The 26,960-nt window shown below is 34.6% G+C and overlaps 1 protein-coding gene across 6 annotated transcripts in view; it reads left to right on the top strand.

Moving 5' to 3' along the window:
* The first annotated feature begins 6,640 nt into the window (after window positions 1-6,640).
* LOC124642735 overlaps window positions 6,641-26,960 on the top strand; it is an 80,712-nt gene continuing 60,392 nt past the window's right edge. For all 6 annotated transcript variants that reach the window (XM_047181343.1, XM_047181345.1, XM_047181344.1 and 3 more), the window contains exon 1: window positions 6,641-6,899. The gene's annotated coding sequence lies outside the window, so the exon portion shown is untranslated. The remainder of the gene's footprint in view (window positions 6,900-26,960) is intronic.

The following is a 26,960-nucleotide window of genomic DNA, read 5'->3' as shown; positions in this document are numbered from 1 at the left end:
TGGCAGCCTCACTGACTTGAAGCGTCCATTTTTAAATATTCTCAACCAGAAAATTATAATATTTGTCACTCGTCTTTATCTAGACATTATACGATAGGATAATATTATCTTGTGACAATATTTCATAAATTCAAAGTCATGAAAAATTTTGAGACAGCAAGTTCCAAGCCTTAAAAAATAAGTCGACATGGTAACATTCCATAAGATCTTTAAGTAACGAAACTGATTGAAAAAATGTATTTATAAACATGCTGAAAACCATGTACGATTAAAAGAAAATGATGAAAACAGCAAATGTGTACAATTCCAAATAAAATCACTTTTCTGGTTTATTTTATGCAACCTCATAAAGTCATAATTTCCTTCCTATGATTTCTGATCCTCTATACTATATTGAAAGCAGTTCAGTCTTCTTATTGCAAAAGCCTTACATTAAGTCCAAAAACCTAAATTCCTTTGGCTAATCACAAAGGGTCCAATTTTTTCTACTTCTAGTGTCTTCTGAAGTCGGCCACCCCGGCGCCACAGCAAGCGCCAAGAATCCAATAATGCTCATATTTGTATGCTCACACCAGCTTTAACTTGTTAATCGTGCTTCAATTAACTTAGACCACACTTAGCATAAGTATTTCGAGATACGAGCACACATTCTAAATGAACCTTTACTGCTAAAAGAGTTGCTATCTAAATTTTTAAGTTATTTTGAAGAATTCTAGGTAATATTGGATTCACTAGTAATTATTATATTATATGACACCTACCCTTAATCTTAATAAATTATAAATACCTATTATATGAATCCAATAAATATTGGGTTGCCAGGGTAACTGGGTTGAGGAGGTCTGGTAGACAGTCACTCCATGTAAAACACTGGTACTCAGCTGCATCTGCTTACACTGGAAGCCGACCCCAACATAGTTGGAAAAGGCTAGTCGGAGGAGGCGGATGAAATAATATTACTATTACATAAACTATTTGGTCCCCGTGAGGTGTTTCTTTTGCAAAATCGACTTTATTTTCTTCTGATGCTCAGCCTGATTTTATCTTGATAAGTGACTCTTCTTCCTTAGTATGAAGAGATTTACAGAATACCTAGGAATATTCAACTATTTCCTTTCAACCGTAAAAATTCCCTATCAAATTAAATCAGTCAAGTAGACTTGGCAACCCTAATATCGTCGGAGTACGTGATGCGTCGAAAAATGTGCCATTTATGTGTATACAGGGTTATTACTTGTTCATCAACCTTTTAATTTCGACAATCGTTCAAACAATTAAATGTTTTTAACGTTCCCCAAACTGAATGTTTTATTAGTACCGCTTTTTGTACAGTCGGGTCATTTGGTAGAAGGATGTAAGTGTATTAGTTTTCATTTTGATTGGTTTTCGGAAAAGCTGGGTGGGTGTTTTGTGAATTGAAAAGGCTAACAGCCTTACTACAAAAAGTTAAGCATCTGTTGAACACTTGTTTAAAAATTTTAGGCTGCGAAATGAACCTGATTTCAACGTCATAATCGGATATTTTTTTAGACAAGTGTTCAACAGACGTTTAAAAGTTTTTGTGGTACTACGGTAAATGTGTCTTTTAAAATAACAATCAGGTATCTACCAAGGTTTTATTGCTTTGTAAATGTTCTTTTAAAAGTTTGTTATTAAAGTAACTTAAGCTTTTCAGGAAAGGTTTTGATGGAATGAGATTACAACAATCTCCCCAGTTCTTTCCCAACTATGTTGAGATCGACTTCCCGTCTATTTGGATGCAGTGTTTGACAAGGAGCGACCGCCTATCTGACCTTCTCAACCCAGTTACCCGGGCAACCTAACGTCCTATACGTACGAGCACAACAATGTGGCCACATAATTACTATTGATAGATCAAATGATAAGGAATTCCTTTAAAATGTACTTTTGCCGCCAAATAATCTTATTATCACTAACTAAGAATTAAGCATTAAATTAGCTTTACCTCTTCCCGATAAATGTCAATTTTGTAATTAAAAATAACGTTTACGTCAAAGTGGTAATTTTTCCAAAACAAAAAACAGATAGTAAAAAACTCATGTTTAGTATCGTTAATAATTAAAATATATTCACTATTCATTGTTTTTATTCAGTTTTATGCTTGGAAAGCGTGCTAGTGTCCAAATATGTGTCGATATAAAAAACGATTTCAGACAAAACAGTAATTAATTATTGTTTCAAAAAGCCGCTGAGTTATAAGAAAATACGGCCAATATCTAATTTATATATTGTAACTTTATAAGTAAGCTAGCTTTTCGCCAGCGGTTGCACCCGTGTCCCGGGGAAACTACCTACTTCGAAATCCCTCGATAAAGGGGGACCGAATATTTCTAATCAAAAGTTCCTGAGATTAGCGGAAAACAAATGATCAAATTCTTCAGATTTGTAATTTAGTACCTATTTGTATAGGTAGAATAGTATTTTCTTTTCCTAGTATTTTGCAGATGTTTTAAAAATAAACCCTACTGCTCATGCTTGAGGCGTTAAAACTTCAGAAATGTGCAAACTGTACATAAATGTTACTAATCGCGATAAGGTCCACTTCTGACTATCCCCATGGTGATAAAGCGTAATATTATTATTTCTCAGCTTGAGCAGAAAGCTTAAACTTTCTGTTGACGACGCAAATAATTCTACACTCCTACGCATAATGTGGGTAGAGAGATAAGGTATCTAATTAATAAGTACGTTAAAGAAAGAGTATCAAATATAATGAGGTTATTTTCAAGACACAGCATTTGTTCGTTGAAAATACTCTCTTGGATAAGCAAAGAGTTTAGTACCCAAAGTACCTAACTCTACCATCAGTTACAGTTACAGCCTTTTTATCGTCCCACTGCTGGGCTGCGGCCTCCTCTCACGCGGAGAAGGATTGAACGTTAATCACCACGCTTGCTCAATGCGGGTTGGTGATTTCAGACTATGTACCATCACATTTCCAAGTTTTTTTTTAATAAAAAATAGTTCCACCTGTTTAGTCTTTTCCATGTTGGAGTTGACTTCTAGTCTAGCCAGATGCTTTTAATGGAACAATTGCCTATCTGATCTGTTACCTGAGCAAAGGGGGCAACCCTTTGTTAAGACTGGTTGTTAGACTTTCTGGCTTCTGACTATTCGTAAGAACTTCCACTTGATGAAACATGCCATCCGAAATACGAAGGCACTCATGACAAGAAAGTAACCCATCCACGGAGTGAGCCTGCTAAGCGTTGCTTAACCTACTGATCAATCGATCCGCTTATGTCCGCGTAGACGTGAGTTCCTCAAAACACAACATTTCTTCATTAAAAATACTATCTTGAATAAGAATCGAGTTTAGATACAAGAACATACTTAACGCTACCATTACATTACCAAGAATTCTTAAAACAAAAACAGTTCGAGCTTTGAAAATAAAAGTATCAAACAAAAAAACAAAACACTCTTTGGTCCAATAAAAGATTCAAACAAAAGAAAAATCTTCAAACAATTACTGGCCACTAAGAAACATTTGAATAAAGAACACTAGCTCTAAGACCTAAAATCGTTACGGTAAATTTTATCTATACGCAATGCAATGACAATAGCTAGTCTTGGTACTCGTAGACGCATCGCGCTCCAAAATAACCGGTGACATTTGCACGCGCCGGGAATCGAACCGCACTGTGTGATATGCGACGCTATTACGCACGTAATGTTGTTGTTGTTTTGTTGATTAATTTATATTTGTTGTTGGATTTTGTTGTTTAGTTTAGGATATTTAAAAAAAATTTGCTTTGATTATGTAAATTCTGTCGCCGGAAGACGCTGGATGCAGGTCGCCTCCAACAGGTATCTGTGGAGATCAAAGGGGGAGGCCTATGTTCAGCAGTGGACGTCCTATGGCTGAGATGATGATGATGAAAATTCTATAGGACTTTCATCTCTTATAAGGGTTGAATTCTCGCCTACAGTATTTCTGAACTAAACCCTTTTTAAAAGGCTAGCCTCACATTTGAGTTTCTTCTGGTGTTTTGGGTCTCCATGGCCGGGTCTCGATTACCATCGCATTTCAGGGGCTTGGTCTAACTATTTATCATGTAGGTAACTATTTATAACTTCTTCACGTGCAAAAGGCTGAAAGGATTTTGATGAAACTTTTCAGTAATAGGGCTCATACATCAACATAATATGTATAAGCTCTTTTTTATTTGGGTGGACGAAATAATTAGGCAGGAAGCAGGTGAAAACGCTGGCAAAAACGTGGTGGAAGCTACTACAACAATTTTTAAAAGCCATATTTTTACGAGAAAATGATGCAGTTTTTTTAACAGTCTATTTGAATGTCTAGGATCTAACAGTAATAAAGAGAAGATGGATGTCTAAGATGGATCACAGCCAAAGCAGTAATGCGGTCAGAAACGAGATAAAAACAATATACGCTTGTTGAGAACGTTAATGTTTTAATGTTGTCTACAATCTGTAGGGCAACAGTTGGTCGACAGTTTGAAGAAAATCATAGTCTGCTTAGCCTTTTTCCAACTCTATAAAGGTCGGGTCCTACCGTACACATTTGAATACTTGAGCCCGATGAAATTATATGCCGATTAAACCTACTACTTCTATGTTTTTAAGAAAACCTGTTACTGTTAGGCAGCGTATTTATCGAGGAAAGTTAAAAACTAGTTTTTATCCGGATACGTGAAGAAAGTCATAGGCAAAATCGCGGGAAATTGCTAGTACAGAATATCTATTCCATGAGTTTTGGACGCTGCAGTTGAAAAATTGGACACGACGTACAAATTAATACATGTGTGTAACAGGACACTATAAAGCTATTATGAAAAAGCTTTCAGTCTATTTTCCATTCAGTTTTTTTTTTATAAAACAGAAGTGCATAACTAATTACCCTCGTTGTTTCACTCGTGTCCTAATGGAACAACTTCGCGCTCTTGGGTAAAAGGTAGCCTATTATCTTCTTCGATATATGGGCCATCTCCGACTGAAATTATTTATTTAATCAGATTATCAGGTCTTAAGATTATCGCGTACAAAGGAACAAACTCTTTATAGATTCAGTTAAGATAGGTCAGTTTCAGTCTAGCTATAAGTCTATCGCTGTGTTTGTACATTAGTCTGTTTGTCACAACAATGTTGTGACGATCAGTAGGTACTTTATATTTATGAGTCATTTCTATTGTTTTTGCATACAAATAAGGTTCTAAATCAGTTTCTAGAATTTGACTTTTCATGATAAAAAAATAATTGAAAATCAATCCTTCATTGTTATGAAATATCAAAAATGAAATTCTAAGAGTAATCTTGAGATGTTTCTTTCAGGATATTTTTGTTTAGATTTCCTCTATATTGGTCTATTAGATTTAGTAGAGAATTAATTATTTATCTCTTGTTTTACGTAGGGATATTCATTTATTTAGGGGCAGAAATAAAGAGTAATGGTTCGTTGATTTACTCTTGAACTGTTTGATCTATGTGGTTGATTGATTTTGACCCTTAACACTGATTGTGTGTATTTAATCATATTACCAATTTTTTTTATTAATAATGAAAAACGATTGGTACAGGTCCTTACAATAAATATGTAAAAGAATAAACTTAACTTTTCTCAAAGCTAAGTTTAACTTAGACTGCCTTAAAAAAACAGGTGTATCTAGAGTATTTTTAAATGGTATTAAAACTAAGTCTTATAATAAACAGTGAACAAACTCCATAGGTGTGTAATTATAATATCATTAAACAACTTATCTACATCCTTAACAAAATTGCCAAAAAAATATACAAACAAGTTTTAAGTTGAAAAAAAAACTAAATGCTACCAACTTAGATGTTAAAGGTCTAATATTATGAAACCATTACTTTTGTACTATCCATTGCTTTACCAATACTAATACAGAACAGATGTTATCTGAGCAAAAACAAAAAACGCAATGTAGTAAGACAATACCGCGGTTGCGAGCAACGATATGTCGAAGGTCACAGCGCATTTCAAACATGCTCCAGTTTCAAAAGACTTTTAACAAAAAATCATCCGCATTGTCGAGCTTACAGTTAACCCTAACTAAAGACCCTTTCTTAGTTTTTTGGCAGAAAAAAACGCCGGGCGGAGACGGCGGGCGAGCGCGAGTTATTCGACGCCGAGCGGCTGAAGCGCGCGGTCGCACCTCGTACGTCACGACCGATTCCAGGAGCGCGGGAAAACTCGCGCCAACAACCCGCACCGAGGTTTCCATCTTTAAAAATAATCCACCGAAACGTTCGAAGAATCGATTATTTTCGATAACACAGTAACGCGCCCGTGTTTATTATTATGATTCGTACAAATTAAACCGTGTATTGTTTTAAATATTTCGACATTGTCGGAATTCTATTGTGTGACTCTTAATTGTTTAATGTTTTGCTTAATCTAGGGCTTTGTCGAGATGAATCCGTTTGGGTTGACATTTTTGTCGTGATATAAACAATTGATAATTTCGCGGAGGAGTCAAGCGTGTTTTTATGAATGTTTTTGCGTATCGGCCGGTGGTGGGGGAAGGGTGGGGCCTCCGTTGACTCGTCCCTCTCCTAGCCAGTATTTTGATTTAGTTTCCGAGTCTTACGCAGATGTGGCAATTTTTTCAGTCGCGTGAGTAAATTCGCGCGCGGCTGTTACATTATCCGTGTTCGGACGATTATTTTTATTTTGTTTGGAGTCGCGGAGTTGGTATTGAAACTTTTTAATTTCAGGTGTAAATAAGAGTTAGTAGAAAAGACATAGATTTGTAAAATAAACTGTGTTGACAAACTGTGAACAGTGCGTGAGTGACGCTGAGGATTTATGGTGATATTATAAACACTAGTGACATTGTGCATGAACTGCGCTGTTTAGTCGACTACAATACATTTGGATGTCTTAAATTAAGGTAAGGATTTTTTCTTTGTTTCATTAAAAATAAAACAAGCCTTTTTTAAGTGTGCATTAAAATAATTCAGTGTGATTTTAACGTCTTCATTTGAGGGTTAATCTTTTGTTTTTCTGTGGACACAAAGTTTTGATAAAAGTTTTTCGACAGTGCAAAACTTTTTTACTAATTTAATTTTTACTGTAGTTATTTTTTTTGAACATTTCGTATTTATTGAACTATTTAATTACCGCCATAGTTACAATATAAACATTTTTTAAATAATATATTTTGTTTATTTAAAAAAAAAAAAACTAAGACGAGTAAGCTATTGAATATTTAATTTAAATTTAACTTTTATTAACAGTATGTTTGATTTATTTATTGTTTATACCATTAACAATTTTTTGCTCAGCTTGCAATATGTATAAAAAAATTATAGTCATTAACATTTAAACTAACTAACATTAATTTCATTTAGTGATAAAGATGACCTAATATAACCAAATCCCCACAAAATATACATTTTGAACGCAAAAACAAAGTTAAACCACAGTTAAACTATCCAATAAGATTCCTCTCAACTAACTATTAACTTTAACTCTACCATCCCTCTCACAGCATGAACATAAAAGATATGTATCTCAAGATGCTGGAACGTGCATTTTTTTCCATTATCTTTGTAATCGCAATCAGATATAAAGCACATCCAGCTACATAGGTCATAGGTCGGGTGGTTAGATCAAGCTTCTGCCGGCTGAAGTTCGATTCTCATTTGATGTTATGTAGATTAGAAATAGTGTATGGTACTGTAAAAGCCTGTATATTGTTAAATTTTAGATTTCACCAATTGCATTGATCGTTAAATATAGGAATATAAGTAATTACTTCAAAAACACCAACGAATTGGTAAATGTAAGAATACCTATACAAAATAAGAAAGATTTTATGGGAATTTTACCGTCAAAATTGAAGGTTTACAATAGCATAACATGCTATTGTAAACAAATTGAATATGTTATTCATCTTATCATCATTTGCAGCATTATTTATGAAAATCTTAAGTTGTAGGAAAGTAGTGCTTAATGTTCTAAACGGACGACGATCAGAGAACGGGTTGGACTTTTAGTTAAATATTGGTAAACTTTGTTCAGGCTTTTACTGTAACATACATAATAGATGTTTTATCATATAAATATTTTGTTCATAACAAAACATATTACTAGTATTAACTGGATATTATTAGCTTTAGCTACAATTTAGAGTAATTAAGCGTAATAAGTATTGGTTATAGAGTGGAATTTGGTTCAGTATTTACAAATATTCAACAGAACATGCGAAATATAGGGAAGCATATTTGTTTTATTTTATTTTTTATATAAAAGCGAAATTATTATATGTACCTACTTAGCTATGTTAACCCGCGACCTGAGGAAACTACTTCACTTTCTCCATTAAAAACTAGATAGATAGATAGATAGATAGATAGATAGATAGATAGATAGATAGATTATGCTTTATTGTACACCAAGAAAAAAGAAAATTTACAACACAGGACATCACAATACACAAAGAAGAGTACAAATGGCGGTCTTATCGCTAATCAGCAATTTCTTCCAGACAACCTTTGGATGGAGTTTATCTGGAGAATAGTTTGAAAAAGGGTAGTACTAGCTTAGCTTAGGAGTAGTAGGGGGTACTAGCTTGTAACCATCCTTGATAAATAGACTGTCTAAAACTAAAAGCAATATTTAAATCGGTTTAGCAGTTCCTGAGATATACGCGTTCAAGCAAACAAACTAATAAGTTTGAAAGCTAAAGAGCTTTGTACCTAAAATTAGTAGGTACATAGGTTAGATATTGAATTACCTATAGGATATAATAGGCATACTTTTCGAGTAAATTTGCAAGTATATTAATAGTAAGTAGTAACGGAGATTAGGTATATAGAAATACATACTTCAAACTATACTTAAATTATTTGTAACTTCAGTGAAGTTTAATAGTTACTTATTTTCGCGTAATAATATTAAATATATAATCATAAATACACAGTCATGCACAGCTCTGAAATCACAAAGTTTACCTTAAACTTTTGCAGCTATAAAGGCGCTCAGATTATTTTAGTTATATACTGCAATAAAGTGAATTACCTAATAATTTAAGCTACATATTTAACTACTAAATAAATATTCACTCAGAATACACAAAAAGTTTTTTTCAAATTGAAACGGAAAACAGTTTTTACGAACTTTTTAATATCGCCGCTGAAATGTTTAGTGTTCAGTATGAATATAGAACAAATAAAGCTGTTCACTTATTTTTTATCATATCGCTTTGCAAAGAAAAATATTTTGTATTGTAATTTAAAAGAAAATAGCAAAATATTTTGTAGATATTTATGTATACGGTAGTAAAATAAAGATTAAGACATACAGATCGAAGTAAATAAGCGGCTTTCATAATTTATTATTTTAATTTTACTGTTTGCAAGCCTTGTAATGTGAATCAGAATTATATCATAGTCACCTTTAATTTTCAAACTTTGATGGGTTAATTTTAGTTTTAGTAACTAAACATTTTTAGTTTTATGAAGTCTTTAAACTGTAATTTCAGCTATGAAAATGTCACTTGTGCTACACACTTATGGTAATGTTAATCGTTAAAGACAAGACTTTAATATTTGTATTCAAAATCTAAGCTCAAATGGATACTATGGAACTAAGCAGGTGGGTACTCCAGTCATCCGAATAAAATGTTCCTCCATAAATGGGCTATCTAACACTGAGATAACTTTCCAAGTCCATCCAGCAGTTACTGAGATTAGCGCATTCAAACAAACAAAACTTTATAATTTTTCAACTTTTTAATATTATATTATTAAGTAGGTACCTACAGATTTATTGTTTGTCTTATTTGGAAAAATTAGGCACAAAATATGTAGACAATAGGAATCCAATTCAGACAGTCTGTACTGAAAAGTTTTAAAGTATTATTTTGGCAAGCACAATGATTGTATTTGGCAAGCACATAATACGTTGAAAGATACATTGTAGCCGACACTCTTATGCGATGAAAAATAACTACATTAGCTTATTTTGCAACAATTTAACTTGAAGAATGACATTTTTCACTTATTACAGTCGTTACGGGTAGTCAGAAGCCAGTAAGTCTGACACCAGTCTAACCAAGGGGTATTGGGTTGCCCGGGTAACTGGGTTGAGGAGGTCAGATAGGGCAGTCGCTCCTTGTAAAGCACTGGTGCTCAGCTGAAATCGGTTAGACTGGAAGCCGACCCCAACATAATTGGGAAAACACTCGGAGGATGATGAATTACATTGTTCACTTGTTATAGGATTGAATCAGTCAATTTTGTGGCTGGAGTCTTTTCTAAATACTATTTCTTCTGTCAGCGGTTTCACGCGCATCACGTGAACACGACTACGTAGGTAAAACTGGATTAAATTCTATAGCCTTCTTCAATAGTTGGGCTATCTATTACTGAAAGAATGTTTCAAATCGATCCAGTCATCATCTTCCGAGCCTTTTTCCCAACTATGTTGGGGTCGGCTTCCAGTCTAACCGAATGTAGCTGAGTACCAGTGCTTTACAAGGAGCGACTGCCCTATCTGACCCCCTCAACCCAGTTACCCGGGCAACCCAATACCCCTTGGTTAGACTGGTGTCAGACTTACTGGTTTCTGACTACCCATCCTCCGAGCCTTTTTCCCAATCATGTTGGGGTCGGCTTCCAGTCTAACCGAATGTAGCTGAGTACCAGTGCTTTACAAGGAGCGACTGCCCTATCTGACCCCCTCAACCCAATTACCCGGGCAACCCAATACCCCTTGGTTAGACTGGTGTCAGACTTACTGGTTTCTGACTACCCATCCTCCGAGCCTTTTTCCCTATCATGTTGGGGTCGGCTTCCAGTCTAACCGGATTCAGCTGAGTACCAGTGCTTTACAAGAAGCGACTGCCTATCTGACCTCCTCAACCCAGTTACCCGGGCAACCCGATACCCCTTGGTTAGACTGGTGTCAGACTTACTGGCTTCTGACTACCCGTAACGACTGCCAAGGATGTTCAATGACAGCCGGGACCTACAGTTTAACGTGCCATCCGAAACACAGCCAATGGTGTCTAAGATATACTTAGAAAGTACATACAGACTTAGAAAAGTTGCATTGGTACTTGCCTGACCTGGGATCGAACCCGCGCCCTCATACTTGAGAGATTGGTCCTTTACCCACTAGGCCACCACGACTTTTTTGTTTCTGACTACCCGTAACGACAATAAATCAAATCGGTCCAGTAACATCCGAAGTACAACCTCTATAATATTAGGTTATATTCTAAACTTAACCACATTTGCATCATTACCTTATTATTCTACCTTCTTTATCTTATCAATAGGGCCGCGGGTTAAAACATCTAACAAGAGTAACAAGCCTGACACCAGTCTAACCAAGGGGTATTGGGTTGCCCGGGTAACTGGGTTGAGGAGGTCAGATAGGCAGTCGCTTCTTGTAAAGCACTGGTACTCAGCTACATTCGGTTAGGCTGGAAGCCGACCTCAACATAGAGAGTAACAAACCTTAGGGTCAGAGTTTTCTAAAATCCCCCTGATGACTGCTACTGAGTAACAGTCAGACTAGACTCAAGAGAGACGGCATAATTATTTCCAATATAGATAGGTATAAAACACATTAAAAATAAATCACCATAAATAAGTTAGTCTCATTGATTCAGATTTAAAACTTTTCCATTATAACTTAAAATATCCAAAAACATGTAAATTAATAACAAAAAAAAAAAAACAAACACATTCTAATAAGTTTACACGGAACCTTAAAACCGCAAATAAAGTAAGTCCTTATAAGTTTTTATTAAAATTCCACTGTTTTTGCGAGTATTCTCGGAAACATACCATTTTTGAATCAGGGAATCCCCGATTACGTATTTGGTATCATTGTTTATCCAATAAATTCGTGTTTGCACATTACCTGTATTTTTTTTTAAAAAAAGAGTAAGTTTCTAACCGCATTGCTTTTTACCCAAAACTTATAAACTCACTAGCTGTTTTCCCGGGGTTTTACCCGTGTCCCGTGGCAACTACTGCCCGTACCGGGATGTTACGCGGCCTATGTTACTCGGGAAGAGTGTAGCGTGTTCCAACAGTTAAAGAATTTTTCTAATCGACTCTGTAGTTTCAGAGTCTTTAGGGTAGAAACAAACGAACAAAAAAATGTTTTCTCTTTATTATATTAGAATAGATAATATTATATGTTCGAAAATACTATTGCTTAAACAAACTGTATTTTTAATAACAAATCTTGTCAGATATCCATATAGAAATTGCTGCCGTTTTCCATTTTGTCAGCAATTAAATTTATTTACAAAATATGCTGATGAAATATGTCACCAGTCGCTAGTATTAGTCATAATTATTTCAACCCTATATGTCTATACGAATTTATTATCTAGTACGTTAAAATATGGTTGACAAATCATAAATTATCAATTTAATTATTATTTTATGCAACACAGCCTAACGTCAATGCATTTCAAATAATGCAACTAGGTACCAAAAATGTGTGATGAGAAAAATTCGTCCTCAAAAACCGATAAGGTCGTTCATTCCGTTCATTCGGTCACTCATTCATTCACTCATCGGTCAGGATTTCGACCGGAAGTGGCCCTTATCAGGCGGCAGAGGTGACGTCACATACCACCAGCACAATCAATGTGAGCCGAACGTGATTGTTATATAAATAAAAGATATTTTTTTCTTTAACTTCTGAGTAAAACAATGCGAAACGGGAACTGTTTGAGTTTACGCAAGATAAACAACTTGTAAATGTAAGAGGAAGTTATAATTATGTTAATGTAAGTCAACAAACAATTTAACTAACACTGAAATTCAGTTGCACTCAAAAATTATTGACTACGTAAAACGGAATGGTTAATTAATTAATATTTTTAGTGGGCAACACTCGTAAAGTTCGGTATAAAACATCAATGGGCGGCCATAGACACGGCGATAGCGTTCGAACTTCGAATACTATCACGCCGCTTACTGGAAACTTGTACGTGTGTCATATATTAACCTCCATTGTAATTCCGAGTGGCTTTCCAATAAAAAATACATTTCCTAATTTACTCGAGCCGACGTAAGTATTGTGTACGAACAATGGACTTGACTCATGTCACGTGATTCATTCAAATATCGAACGCTTAAGCGACATCGATAAAAGTGTTCGATTTCCAAAAAGTTCCGAATGTTGGGACCACTGGTGTTGGTTTTTCTTTTACGGCTGTTCCTTTAATCTATCTATTATCAGTTTTGCTATTACTTACTAGATATAGGATTTTGTTTGACATTAAACCTATTACATTACAATTACTACAAGTAATATCAAGTTCTTATTTCCAGTCAACAAAACAGCATTATAAAATAAGCATTCGTTGTCTTTCATAATCTGTGATAAAATTGTCTAAGCAGTATTAATTAGACAGATTCAGCTAGTTTTCCCCGGAAATTCGTTACTAGATTTTCCTAATATATTTTCAAGAGACACATCCTCCGAGCCTTATTCCCAAACTATGTTGGGGTCGGCTTCCAGTCTAACCGGATGTAGCTGAGTACTAGTGCTTTACAAGGAGCGACTGCCCTGCCTGACCTCCTCAACCCAGTTACCCGGGCAACCCAATACCCCTTGGTTAGACTGGTGTCAGACTTACTGGCTTCTGACTACCCGTAACGACTGCCAAGGATGTTCTATAACAGCCGGGACCTACAGTTTAACGTGCCATCCGAAACACAGTATAGAGACTAGACTAGAGAATAAGAGACACAGTATGTTGGTTTTTCTACTGTAACAGCAAAACCAATTGTACCTATTTGCGTTAAAGTTAAAAGTATGCTTGACATATGGTAGAAATAAGTTAGAACTTATAATAATCAACATTTAGTATTGAAACAACTGGTAATAAGTTTGTTATGTTAATTTCTAATTAGTTTTGCCTTTTGAAAATACCAGCTGTATGACATTTTTTTAGATCACTTCCTTTAAATTTTAAGTTACCTGTAAACTTTTTTTATGATTGAAAAAATTACTTTACTTATTTACTTACTAAATAATGTTTAGAATCTTCCGCAAACGGAAGTGGACGGAAGAAACTGATTCCCGCATAGGTATATAAAAAATAAAAGATTCCGATAATGTTAGTAGGATGCTTGCTGAAAATTATTTGCTCTGTGCTCTTATTGGAAAGTTCAGTTTCTTCTGGTTTTCAATGTTACGTTGTGAAGGTGTAATTTTTTTTAGAAAAAAGTTCTTCAAAACTATTTTATTTTTACTCTTATTTTGAGAATTTGTAAATAAAAATCACGGAGGAAGGAACGATGGTAAAAACATAAACTTACGAATATCTGCCATGCTTTTTAATAAACTTGATAACTTTACCTAACTTAGCAATAGCTATATAATATCAAAAGTACTTATTTTCCGTCCTTAAGTAGTATCTGTCTGTCAACAACCATTTACGGTCCATATTAACCAGTTTTGGTCACAAATAGCCAATTTATTTATTGATCAATTCTAATTTCATACTTTAAACGCAAACGGCAAACTTTTAGTCGGCCGATAGTTTGTTTGGGCTCATAAATCAGTATGAAGATGAATGGTAGTGCGCACATTACAAAGATCAGGTGTTTAGCCGGTATGAGAACGACTGAAAACTTTGATTGGAATCAAGATTTTCATTATAAAGAAAATTGATAACTATCGGGTCAACTGTCTAGTCTGTAGTGTGTGGGTACTTTTATAGATTTTTTTATAATAAAAGCTTGTATGTATTAGCTTTTCTGTTTCTAAAATAGGATTTAAGTTCGATGGGACAGTTAAATTTGAATTGAATGACTTGTTTAAAAATTTGTCCGTACTGGTACTTTGTTATACAAACTTGCAGACTATTGACAGTATAAGCGTAATTATTTTCGAAATGATTTGATAAATATTAGATGTTTGATTTATTGTTGCTAATACGCAATTGTTTTGGTGTTTTAGAATTTGTATTGTGGAGCACCCAGTGAGGTTTTGTGTTTGTTATGTTGAACCCTAAAAAGTTCATAGGGTTTTCTTTCCTAGAGAAGTGATAATTTTCTAGTAAGTTTAGATCATATAAAAGTTCTAGAAGTCAGTTTACAATACCTGTCTTATCAAGTTTTCGTGATTTATGTAACCGCCAATAAAAATGCAAATGAATGCAAACTATAAATAAAATAAACGACACATAAACCTACATTAAATTCACTTTATCAACATCGTTACAGATAAATGAATTAATTTTTCTTAAAACACGTGTTAAAAATCAACACCAATAAAATAATAAAGACAAATAATATTATTTTGCTCTGTATCGCAATAATTTCGATTTTGTCCTCGAATAATTATCATAATAAACGGACACATTGCAAAATCGTGCATTCTCAACATCCCTTTCTTACAGTATTGCCTTTCCGCTCTTCATATATGCAATTCCCGTAAACCAATTACCGAGGCATTTTCAACCTTCACTCTTACACATAAGACCCAATTTTCCTTAAGCAAATATTCTCAAGAACACAGCTGCGCTTTCTCAGTACAAACAAACAAGGACTCTATTCATATGTGTATAAGGTCCCTTTTGTCTCGAACAAAAGTAATCAATGAGGCACTCGCGATGAAATGCGAAATGGATTATTTTTTCAAAAATGGAATTAAGAAGAGACAATAACGTTCATTGTTTTTAAAGATGGCGGACGAAACGGGCTCAAATATGAGATTATTACTTGTGTTCGCTTATGATAATTTTATAGCCCACAAAGGCACAATAGCAAGTTTATTTTAATGCGAAATTATTATTGTAGTTGTGTATTGTGAAAACGGAAATCCATCTTGTTATTCCGGTTGTACAAAAAAAAACTATGAAGTGTGTCTTTGGTAACAGGAAACGCGTTGAGCTTCTTTCTCCGTTCTAAAATCAAATTAAAACGCGTTTTTTGATTGAAATAACATAATTTTTCGCTAACTGGCTTTTAGAACGAATGATATAATTTTTATGAGAACGGAATTTTATTGCTGTTAGATACTTCGTTTTTATTGCTTGATATAGTTTTTTTGAACACATTTTTGGCTACCAATTTTGTTAGTAGCCTTAGCTTTTATATTTTTTAAATTAACTTCAATAACTCAATTTGGATAAATTCTTTTTTAATTATGCTCTATCAAGACTAGAGATAAATACTATCCAAAAGCACAAAGTTCCAAATGATTGTATGCCTATATACCTAGACCAGACTGATCATATACGCACTTTTACCTAAAGCATGACCTATGCTTCACAAATAAATGTTTCTATTTCTTCATATAAATATTAATACAACCGCGATAAAATCCGTAAAAGTAATTTTATTTAAATGTCTAATATTCGCGTAATTGTCAGCAATCAAACATGTTCCAATTTCAAATAAAGAACACGAAAGAAAAAGAACGAACTAGTGATGTGAACACAAAAAAATCGACTAAAGCTCAAGCTCACCAACAAAATAAACGACACTTTTCTTAAAATCAACATTTACTTTGCAAATCGAACGGTAAAATTCATACTAAACTATTCTTTTAAGAAAAAAGGTCGCCTATATTAACTTGGTACTTGGTCCGAGCAGCTGCGATATAGATTAGTGACGTGTCTCATGCTTCCAGAAAGCTGAATAGTAGCGAGTAATTTAAATAGAGCGGTCCCTCAATTGGGGTTAATTCTCATGTTTAAGGAATATGTGAACGTTTAATTACGAGGACGTGAGGACGGCAGCGATATGGCGCAACACATTTTGTATGATTCAATCGATTTAGGTGGTACTCTGGTAAGAATTGGGCGATTTTTATAGGTTGTTGAACGTAGAAGTAGGTATAAAAATTAAATATGAAAATGTATATATTGTGTACAAACATGTACCTACTTACAATCTTAACTAAAATACATCAACATCAATTTTATTCATAAAACTAGTTAATTTATAGTATGGTTTATACGTTTCAGATACCTACCTTTATTATTTTTCGCACTTCTGTAGTGTTGCCAGAAAAAGGGGAGTAGGTATTCAAATTAACATACTCAAAAGCTCGAATGTTAAGAGAAACCACATACAAGAAACACAATAAAATCAATTTGCTCTCAACCAAATAGTTTGGGGCCGTTAAAAACTTTCAAATCAATCCGGAAACTTCAAATTCTAATAACATAAAGAGCACGTTTGCTATCTACTTACATCACAAGTCGTTTCGACTTTTTACCGAATCGTGATCCAACTTTTTGTCGAGAACACATATTCAGATGTGTAATGATCAATCTCCGGGCGTCGAATAAAAAAAACCTAAGAGATCATTCGAGGCATTAATGCATCAGTTACTAAACCGTCAGACGCATGCCCAAGCGCATCCTTAACGCATTCATAATAAGAACAACAAGTTCCATTTTCAAACGGACGAATTACAAACACGGGGAGCGTTCGAATGTAGCTTTCGGTTCATATTCAAATTCGTGTTTTGAAAATAGAACGGGAATGATTCTTTATGATCCGCCCGTGAGTAAAGATGATTGATTTTTTAGTTTCAAAAGAATCGACTTTAGTTTTAATCTCGACCATGTTACTGAGAGTTATTATGACTCGGTTCTATCTTTACAAACATTGTAACTTATTTTGAATACATTGATTAGGTACTTTCTAATGCAGATAATCGATTAGGCTTCTTAAATAATCGACTATTCGTTAAGTTTATAGGCTTGGTTATACCGATTTGTCTCGATATGTCGATTCGATGATTATAAGTTTATTACATACTGTTGGCGTGTAGGAAGTGAATAAGTAAACAAGTGCTTTAGGCAATCATAAAAAATAATATTAGATGCCAATACTTATTTGCGTTGGTTACGTAATTCGATGATTGATCGATATTTTTAGTTGTATACACGATTTCCGTTTTTATTTTAATAGTTAGGTACGTGTTTCTAGTTTTTAATCGTTTCGTCCAATAAAAATGTGTCCGGCATCAATTTGTTAGAATTCCCATCACTATTGTTGTATTCTTAAAAATCTGACTCAGTCTGTCAGTCATCTGATACGAACAGGAAATTAAATAAATACCACGAAAACGGAATCCAGACAAACAGATGACCAGACAACTAGACAATCAAATTGTCGGCCATCTCTACCAATTAACGGTAATTAAAAAATCTGCTCCACAAACAGGGCGGTAAACACGCAATAAATTCTTTATACATTTTTAATTAAGTTCAAAACATTGTAGATACTAGTCCACTCTCGGGGTCAACAGACTTGGAAAAGAATCACCAACCTATCTTGACCCCTTGTTACAAACTTGATGTTTCAAACTAGAGTCCTAAATAAAGTGGTCATTATTTCCTCACGCAGCCTGGTCACCCATCAATCAATGGGATCTCGTCTAACATTATGATTTTATAAGTTCTAGTAATATTTTATTTAAATTTTTCGGTTGATTGAATGTTTCTGTTTAAAAACGCTGCGGTTTTACGAGTTTGGAAATGGAAGAGATTCTACTAAATAGCTTATGATTAATAAATGTACTTACTTCATGTATTTGCAATTCTAATAATCGTATGAATCAGTAAATAGATAATGTAAGAAAAAAAACGAAAAAAAATATGATTTGTGGTAAGACATGTTTCCAGCGAGTCATCCATCTCGTTCGATATTTGAATACGTTCTTCGAATTTGGAACACCGGCCAGTAATATGAACTTGCTTCGTTTCGTTTTTCAATTGCTTCACTTTATATTTTAAATGTGGAACGTCGGATAAGAATGTCGTTCCAAGTTTAAAAGTGACACGTGAATTTTAACTATTTTTGCGTCTAGACAATTTTAGTGGACAATAAATTGTCTAGTCGTATTGTCATGGTGTGGTATGAAAGGTGTGATAGAGAAATCGCGTTTCTGTAATTCTGTGCGCGTTCCGTGTTACGTAAGTGGTGGTATTGTGTATGCTGGTGAATCTGCGCACGCGCCAACTTCACGTACCGGTAATAAGGCGCGCGGGGTGGCCGACGCATTCTTTTACGAACTAGGTATCGGTTCATAGATGAAGTTGTTCGATTTCATTTCATATGTTATGTTTTCAGTTTTGATAGCTATGAAAATATTATGTTTTATTGACTTTTCTTTATGATCTACGAAAGAATTTTGAGAGAATCTTTCTGAATAAAAACCAGCTACATTTTCAAGACTTTCGTTATATATTTTTCACGATTTTTCACAGAAAAATTATCACAGTCCCGAGACAAAACCCAGCTTTCTTCGTCCAAAATTAGCCACAATATCCATACATAAGCCGATACTAAGAGGTCATATTAAGACAATGCTCAATGAGCAACCAGGGGGGAGGTGCTAGACCCCAGAGAAGGGGGGGAGGTGTAATTATTCGCCGCTAGCTCACGACCACGCCTGCCATTGTGGCTTAAACACCGGCTTCAAGACGACGACTTCGACTTTTGAAGCCGTTGACGTGTCTTATGGGACTCTTATGGCGTCGAAGAATATGTTTACAAGTTAGTTGTAAACAGAAATCTTGAAGTGATGATAGGTTTGACTAATTGGGTTTGTTTTTCTCGACTTGAGTGTAGCTTTGGGAATAAATATTCTTAAGTTCTGTTAAGGCTCTAACTTACTTATTAAGACCTTGCAATAGATAAGTTTTAATATTGCATGACTGTGGAACAGTACCTACCTATTTTAAGGTAACTTTGTATGTAACAAATCATAAATTATAAAACAAGCAACTTAAATATGTACTATAACTTCAATAAACATCCCTTACAAACAAAACACTCACTGAAACACTTAAAACCATAAATAAACTTAAAAAAAAGACATTAAAGCGGAGGATTATCCCACAATCACGAGGTACCCAAAAACATGTACCAACTACCATCCATCCGTCTGAAACACATCAATATAACTTATCTGGCTGGAAACCACTCAAAATATCTATTTTTAAGCCAAATCCAACCGAGGGCAAGTGTAAAAATTGTTCATATCTTTATATTATTATTGTGTATGATTGATTTTATTACCGAACCGTATCTGTGTTTTAAAACGTTGTTTGGTTGGTACTTGTTCGTAACCGTTTTTTGTTTCGCGGAATTCGACGTTTGAATTTTTGTAATTTATGTATGCTCGATTGCTGGCTGGTTGTTTTTGAATTTGGAACTGTGAGCTTAGGGTTTGACTATGCTGCCTTTTTGACAAAGAGAACCTTAATAAATAACTCATTATTACGGTAACCAGTGATTAATGAGCGCCTGTTAATAGCACATATGAGATACTTCATATATTTAATTCATTTAGGGACTATCTATAATTTCCGCAGACATCATACAACGCTACAACTTACTATTAGTCTTCATAAACATCTACATTGTTAACTAAAAGCCACCGTTAATTAGAAGACCAAACAAAAGCCTTAAACTCAAGAACAACGTGAACTACAAGACAAATAATAATAAAAGCAACACAATCGACCAATATTATCGAGATAATCATAAAGATTCTCCCGAACTGACAACGTTTACTCATAAAAGCTGGAACAAATAAACAATTCGCTGGGAATTAGTCATCGCGTTGGAAGGCGGTCTGTTTCGTCTCAATATTGTACGCATCTGCCATACTTATTATATTATGTTCAGAACGATCATAAGCTTTTTATGAATATTCCAACATTTTTCAAGCAAAGAAAAATGAATGACCTGACAGCAAATTCTATCAATCCACAATTTCAATTACAGAACTCGGAACGCAACTATAAATTGCTATTCTAAATTCAAACCTACTCCACAATGATTTGAAAAAGAATAAACTCTTGCAAGAATGCAAACTACATTTAAAATTCGAAAAGTGAACTCAGATTCCTTTTTTGTGACATGAAGCTAATTTATGCCAGTAACTTGTTCGTATAGATCACGAATCAGCTCAGTTTTTTAATATTTTTGACACCAAAACTAATTATATTACTCGGAGGCTAGGCGCGGTGCGCACCACAGATGATAAAGTCAATAATTCATTTAAAATCGGAAAAGTAATTAATAATTTATAAAAAAGCTCGGGCTCACGATAGAATTGATTTTCAATAAAATGAATATTCGTGTTCGGGCGCGACACCCGGTCGCTCCACACTCAATCACCATCCGCCGGCCGCTTATGAATCTGGAATTTGACCGTTTTTAGCCCCATTCCACGGTACCAAATTAAAAATGTAAGAATTCTCGCTTGCAAAAGGAATTTATATTTTATTTCATTTCATTAAATCCGCCATCTTTTGTTTCCATGGCCCGTTCCGATCGGAATTCATATTTTTCTGTGTTTTGTTTCGGTTTGCGAGTGGTGTACCTATTGTTTTATTGTTATGCCCGTTCTAAATGTTTCGTTTCTCGTTCCGAACCGGGTATTAATTATTTTCTTATTTTTGATGAATGCGTCCGACGAATTTTTGTAACGACTTTTAGGGGCGATTAACAGTCGACGATAATATTTCGGTCTTTAGCGAAGCAATCACGATTTTCATTTTTCAGCAACGCCACGTTAAAAATGTTAGGAGTTTGATCTCCGGGAGAAATCGCGGTTGCCAGTCAAGATTAGTCCGCGGCCGACCGAATACTTACTATGCTTAAACTATTAAACGCAACGTCGAATCCGAACAGACAGAGATACGTATCGTTTACCGAAAATAATACCGGCCGTAATCTGACATTCTCATACTCGAGTCCGTAGCGTTACGCAAGTGACTTTCCGCCTTCCGACAACAAGAGGGATTATTCGTTACTCATCAATCTTAAATAGACACGGACACTCCATTGTTCCCGTGACATTTAGACGAATTTATAAATAACGCCGCTGAATAAATTCTGTCACTGTCGCTCATATATAAATTTAATTAATACGCGCGCCGTGCATAATTCGGAGGATTTTAAAATCCGAACGTAACGCGACACAGCCGTGTCCGCACACGCGCCTGATTGATACAATTATAATTTATTCCAAATTCAAACGACACCCGCGTTTGAATGTGGAATAGAACGCATTCCTAATTGCTGGCATACGCTCTAGCGCTATTGGCCGATACGTTTTCGTATTTCGAATGTCTCTTTGTATTCGAATTTAGAAAAGCGGATTATTTTGCTTTCTTTCTTGACGTTTGGTTATTGTGTGCAAATGTAATTGTTGTTGCGTCTGGTTATTGCTGTAAGCAAGCATAAGCGTCGATGGATAGTTTAGTCTCGCGCTCGTCTCGACTGTCCATAAAGATAACTTTAAATGTGACTCGAGCGTGATGTCCTACGCCTGTTAATGATTAACCTTACTTTTACAACAAATATTTTTCCAGGTTGACCTTTAACCGGCTTCGTACAAAATAGTAAATAATCACGTCATTTGTTTTGTAGACTATTTTAAGTAAGGGATGACTAAATGAGAAATGTCACGCACGCTCTATTGACGCATCGCTAAGTAACATAATAAATGCAAGTAAACAGAAATTGCATTCCGTATAATGTATTGTATCTTTGCCAATGTAACATACTGCCAAAATTTGCGTCGTCTCTTCGGATTTATAGCCTATATTGTGTTTGATGTGAATATGACAATTATTCTGTTTGTTTAATGGTTTTGATGGCAGCAGTCAGGTTATAATGGGAGCCGTTAGTTTCAGTTGAAATGCTGTTATAATCTAAGGTGTCATGTCGAGCCGTGAAACAGACGAATGTCCATTAAAATTATCTACGTGAAAATAAACATACAGTTCTCAGTAACACTTGACTGTAATGAGCATTCTTCGTAATCAGATCAAAGCTTTTATTGTGTTTAAGTTTTATTCATTGTTATGGAAACACATGTCTGACTGAACGTTGCAATTATGTCTTTACCTTTTACGATCGTAACAATTTTGATTCGTTATTTTTTTAATTTTGAATCCGTAAAATAAATGTCAATATTTGAAATAGGAAGTCTGGTATTCGGAATTAAATCGTAATTTAAATAATACCCAATAATATTGATGTGTTATTTTTGAATTTAGATTCCACGGAACGAATGTGGTAATAAATATCAATATTCGAAATAGGAAGTTAGATTTTCGTAATTCAAATCGGAATTTTCACCGAACACTAGTTGCAACAAACAGTGGGATAATAATGTTCTAGAATTAAATCGTATCTAAACTGTAGTGCGCAGCTCGAAATAGGGCGCGTTTGCAGCAATTATTTTAGCTCTGTCTTTCTGAAAATTGGCAGCCGTGTGAGATCTTTTGCGAACGGTATTCGGTTGGGAAACCGTTGTGGCCACGTCCAGCTAACTGAGACCCGCGATGCGCCCCCCACACACTCACTTTTGTTAGAAAACCACTCAAAGGGGATATGTCAGCACAAACTGGGCGGGTTTTATAAATAAAGTGCCCTGATATGCGAATAATAGGTAAGTCTGTCCGTCAGTGCGTTCGACGTGCCTACATGCCGCTATTGTATTTTGGTCTAAGTTGCATTGGCTGCGCTTTGTTCGCCGGATTAACTAATCATTAGTTATTAATTTAATGTAGATCACTCGCAATAAATTCCACAAGTTTACAGCTTTTGTCTAGTCGCCGCGACACAAACTCGGAGCCCAATCCGTAATCACAAAGCGACGATTTCGACTTGCAGTAAAAACGTTTATTAAAAACCCGTTTTTATTCAATACAACAATAGAACATTTAAAATTCAAAAAAGTCGAGCATGCCCATAAACGTGCGCTATTAATTTCTGCTACAATTTAATACCATAGAGAGAAATCGAACAGAAAAAAGTCCAACCAACGCCGTCGCGCGCTGAAAATTTACATTTGTAATCAGAGCCATTAACGTCGACAATAAAATGCATTGACATGCGTGAGACAGTGACGGCGCTATGGCGAGTGAGTGAGTCAGACGCTCCTCGCGGAGTAGCGCGAGACACAATAGCGGCGCGTGCACCGAGCGAGCGAGACAAGCGTATCGAGACAGAGCGAGACGGACACAGGTTCGTCAGTGTTGCTCCGATTCAATAATAGGTGCGTTCGGATTTTATGCGTTTGCGAAAAATGCACTCAGATTTATCGTTTCGCTTTCCGCGTAGTCTATTAACGTGTACAGTGGTCGACTCCATTTTTATTGTTTTTGATGTATTTTATACTTGCAGAGCCGTCATTATTGTCTTAAACTGGCCTGTCCTTAATAGCTAGCTACTACAAAGACATTCTATTACCTAACAATTGAAGATACAATAAAATACCTACTGAAAAAAAATCTCAGGCTGGTAATGTTAAAATTGTGCCATTCCTTTACTGCAATAAAATATGATGTGCGTTTAAAAAAACAATACAATAACTTCTAAGTCCGCGGCACGCATACAAAGTGCTCTTGTAACAGAGTGCGGGACAGGTGCGCCTGCGCATACCCGCGCGTTGTGCGAAAACTAGAAACGCCGATTAAAATGAAATACGCGACGTACGCAGGTTAATTAATATTATAAACTATTTTAGTTACCGACGAAATATTGTTGTAATTTATGTGTCTGGATTTGTCTGGATAAGGGGATGTTTGTCTGGTATACAAACGTGGCCATCAATTTTGTAAAGCAATGGTTTTAAAGATGACGTTTTTGAACTGAAAATTCTTTGGCGAGAAAAGTCTTATTTGACATTGCAACTCTGTAAAATAAATATGTATCTGAAAGAATTAAATCTGAATATAACTCAAAATATAATTATAAAAGTAAAGAAAATATTTACTATGTAAAGCAAAAATACTGCAACAATTTCTAAAAACATTTTGTAAAAACATCGTTCGGCTATAGAAAAACAATGAAATTACCCAATACAAAATACTACAATATTGACACAAACATTATTAGCACACAACGTATTAGAGAATTGTAACATTTGGAATAACAAAACGCATCTCCGCAAATAGCCGACCGTCTGCCCCGACTTCGATTGCAGAACACAATCAACTAGCTACGAACACTTGCAGAAATTAAACGCAATTCGTTTATTTTGCAGCGCAAAAGAAAAAAAAAACATATTTTTTTCTTTTAATAAATCGAACGCGTAAATTCTAATTTCAAATAAGAATTCGAATTCTAATTGAGTTTATTTTTAGAACGTAAAAAGTTTGAATTTAGAATAAGACATTTCTTATCTAAATTCTTTTTACGAAAAATAAAATTGTTAATCGATTTAAATTAATTTTAAATGTAATTGACGTGCGAAATTAGAATTGAGAATTGAAATAATTTATCTAAAATACGACCGTTATTTAAAACTATTTAGCATAAAATACAGTTAATTTCCCGGAAATAAAAAACAAAACACTTTTGTCGTAACAAAATAATTTTACTCATTATTTTCACCACACACTGTTAAAGGTACGTCCTCAGCAAATTTTTGATACAGTAAAATGAACTCTGTTTGTGGAGATTTAAGGTTGATTTTGCTTTAAAGTAACAGTTCAGAAATCAACAAATCACGACTTGTAGAGAAGTAACAAAGTGGAAATTGTAGTGTTTATTGTTGAAACGATAATAAACTGAGTTTACAACTGTTTTATTAACACTTATCTCGTAAACTATGAGGATTGTCTTTAAGTTACCAAGTTACATTTACTTTAGTATCTGCCATTTTCTTTAGTTAAGTGATATGTTGTTGTTCCGTTTCATGTTTCAGTGTTGATTAATTTTTACTTAGTTGCTGAAGAAAATATTTTTATTTATAAATAGTATCTCTAGTGTATTATCAATACAAATTAATATCGGGCAGTTGTATATGTTTCGATATGATTGTAAAAAGAAAAGTTTCAGCTTTCAAATTAAATCCTCATTACACATAATGACTAAGCCTTATTAAAAATAAGTTCTTCAAAACACAAAATTCCGTTCCAAAAAATTAATGTTCATCCTTCCTCAATCCGTTTATGGAATGAACAAAAATCGAATGCTAACATCTGTGGTGTATTTTTTTCCGAATCTTAACAAAGATTCCTAATGTATTATGAAACCGAAACCCAACGTGTGTTGGACTGCACTTCCTTTAACAAAAGTCAAACTTTTCTCCTTGTTCAATATCCAATGCGTGCTCTGTACTAACTTCTTAAGATACTGACGGTACAAAACTATCAATGTATCTAATACATGTAGACTTTGTCGCTAGTGGAGCGTTTCCCTCCACAAGGACATTCACCCTACTTTTTTTCGAATCCGATCTCGTTCTTTTTTCGAATCGTTTTTATTCGAATTTAATTGTGTAGGGATTCCTTTTTTAAATAATGTTGACAAGTCAAAGGATTAATTGTTTTTGTAAGTCGAATCGTAGATCATTTTTTGCTTCGTTTTACGCAATCGTGCTTCATAATTGTTTTTGTAATAGCAGATTAATATTAAATCCGGAAATGTATTTTACCTAGTTCAAATATGTCACGTATGTCTATTCTCTGAAATCCAAAACTATTTTTCATATCACCGATTTATGTACGCTGTTGCGAGCAACAATAGAAATTTTAATACACACCCAATTCACTACAGCCATAAAAATGATTTGAAAAAGGATCACTAAAATCCATGAGCCCTTTCAATAAAAATTGTCCGCTATTCAATCAGATATATTAAATCTAACGCCCGCATACTGGAATAACTAAAAATACTTACCCCTTTATATGAAAAACCCTCGCCCTAAGCTAAAAATTGTTGGAGAAATATTAAAATAGTCAAAAGAGTTAAATTTAAAATGGAGGGTAGGCAAAAACTCGTAATCTCTAAACTAACACAGCTGACGAGGAACACAATGAGCTGTTTTCGGTTGAATTTCGAGATGATGCTTCGAATCGACTAATGAAAGTAAAAAATGCCATTTTTTGTTGATTCATTGGTTTTGGTAAGAAATGGATTCGCTGTGCGTTTGATGAATTAAATGCTTTTAATGGAGTGCATGTATTTCGGATGCC

The sequence above is a fragment of the Helicoverpa zea genome, chromosome 25 (assembly GCF_022581195.2).
Source record: "Helicoverpa zea isolate HzStark_Cry1AcR chromosome 25, ilHelZeax1.1, whole genome shotgun sequence".
NCBI lineage: Eukaryota > Metazoa > Arthropoda > Insecta > Lepidoptera > Noctuidae > Helicoverpa > Helicoverpa zea.
The sequence above is the reverse complement of the archived record's forward strand: the minus strand, read 5'-3'. Positions and strand labels throughout refer to the sequence as shown.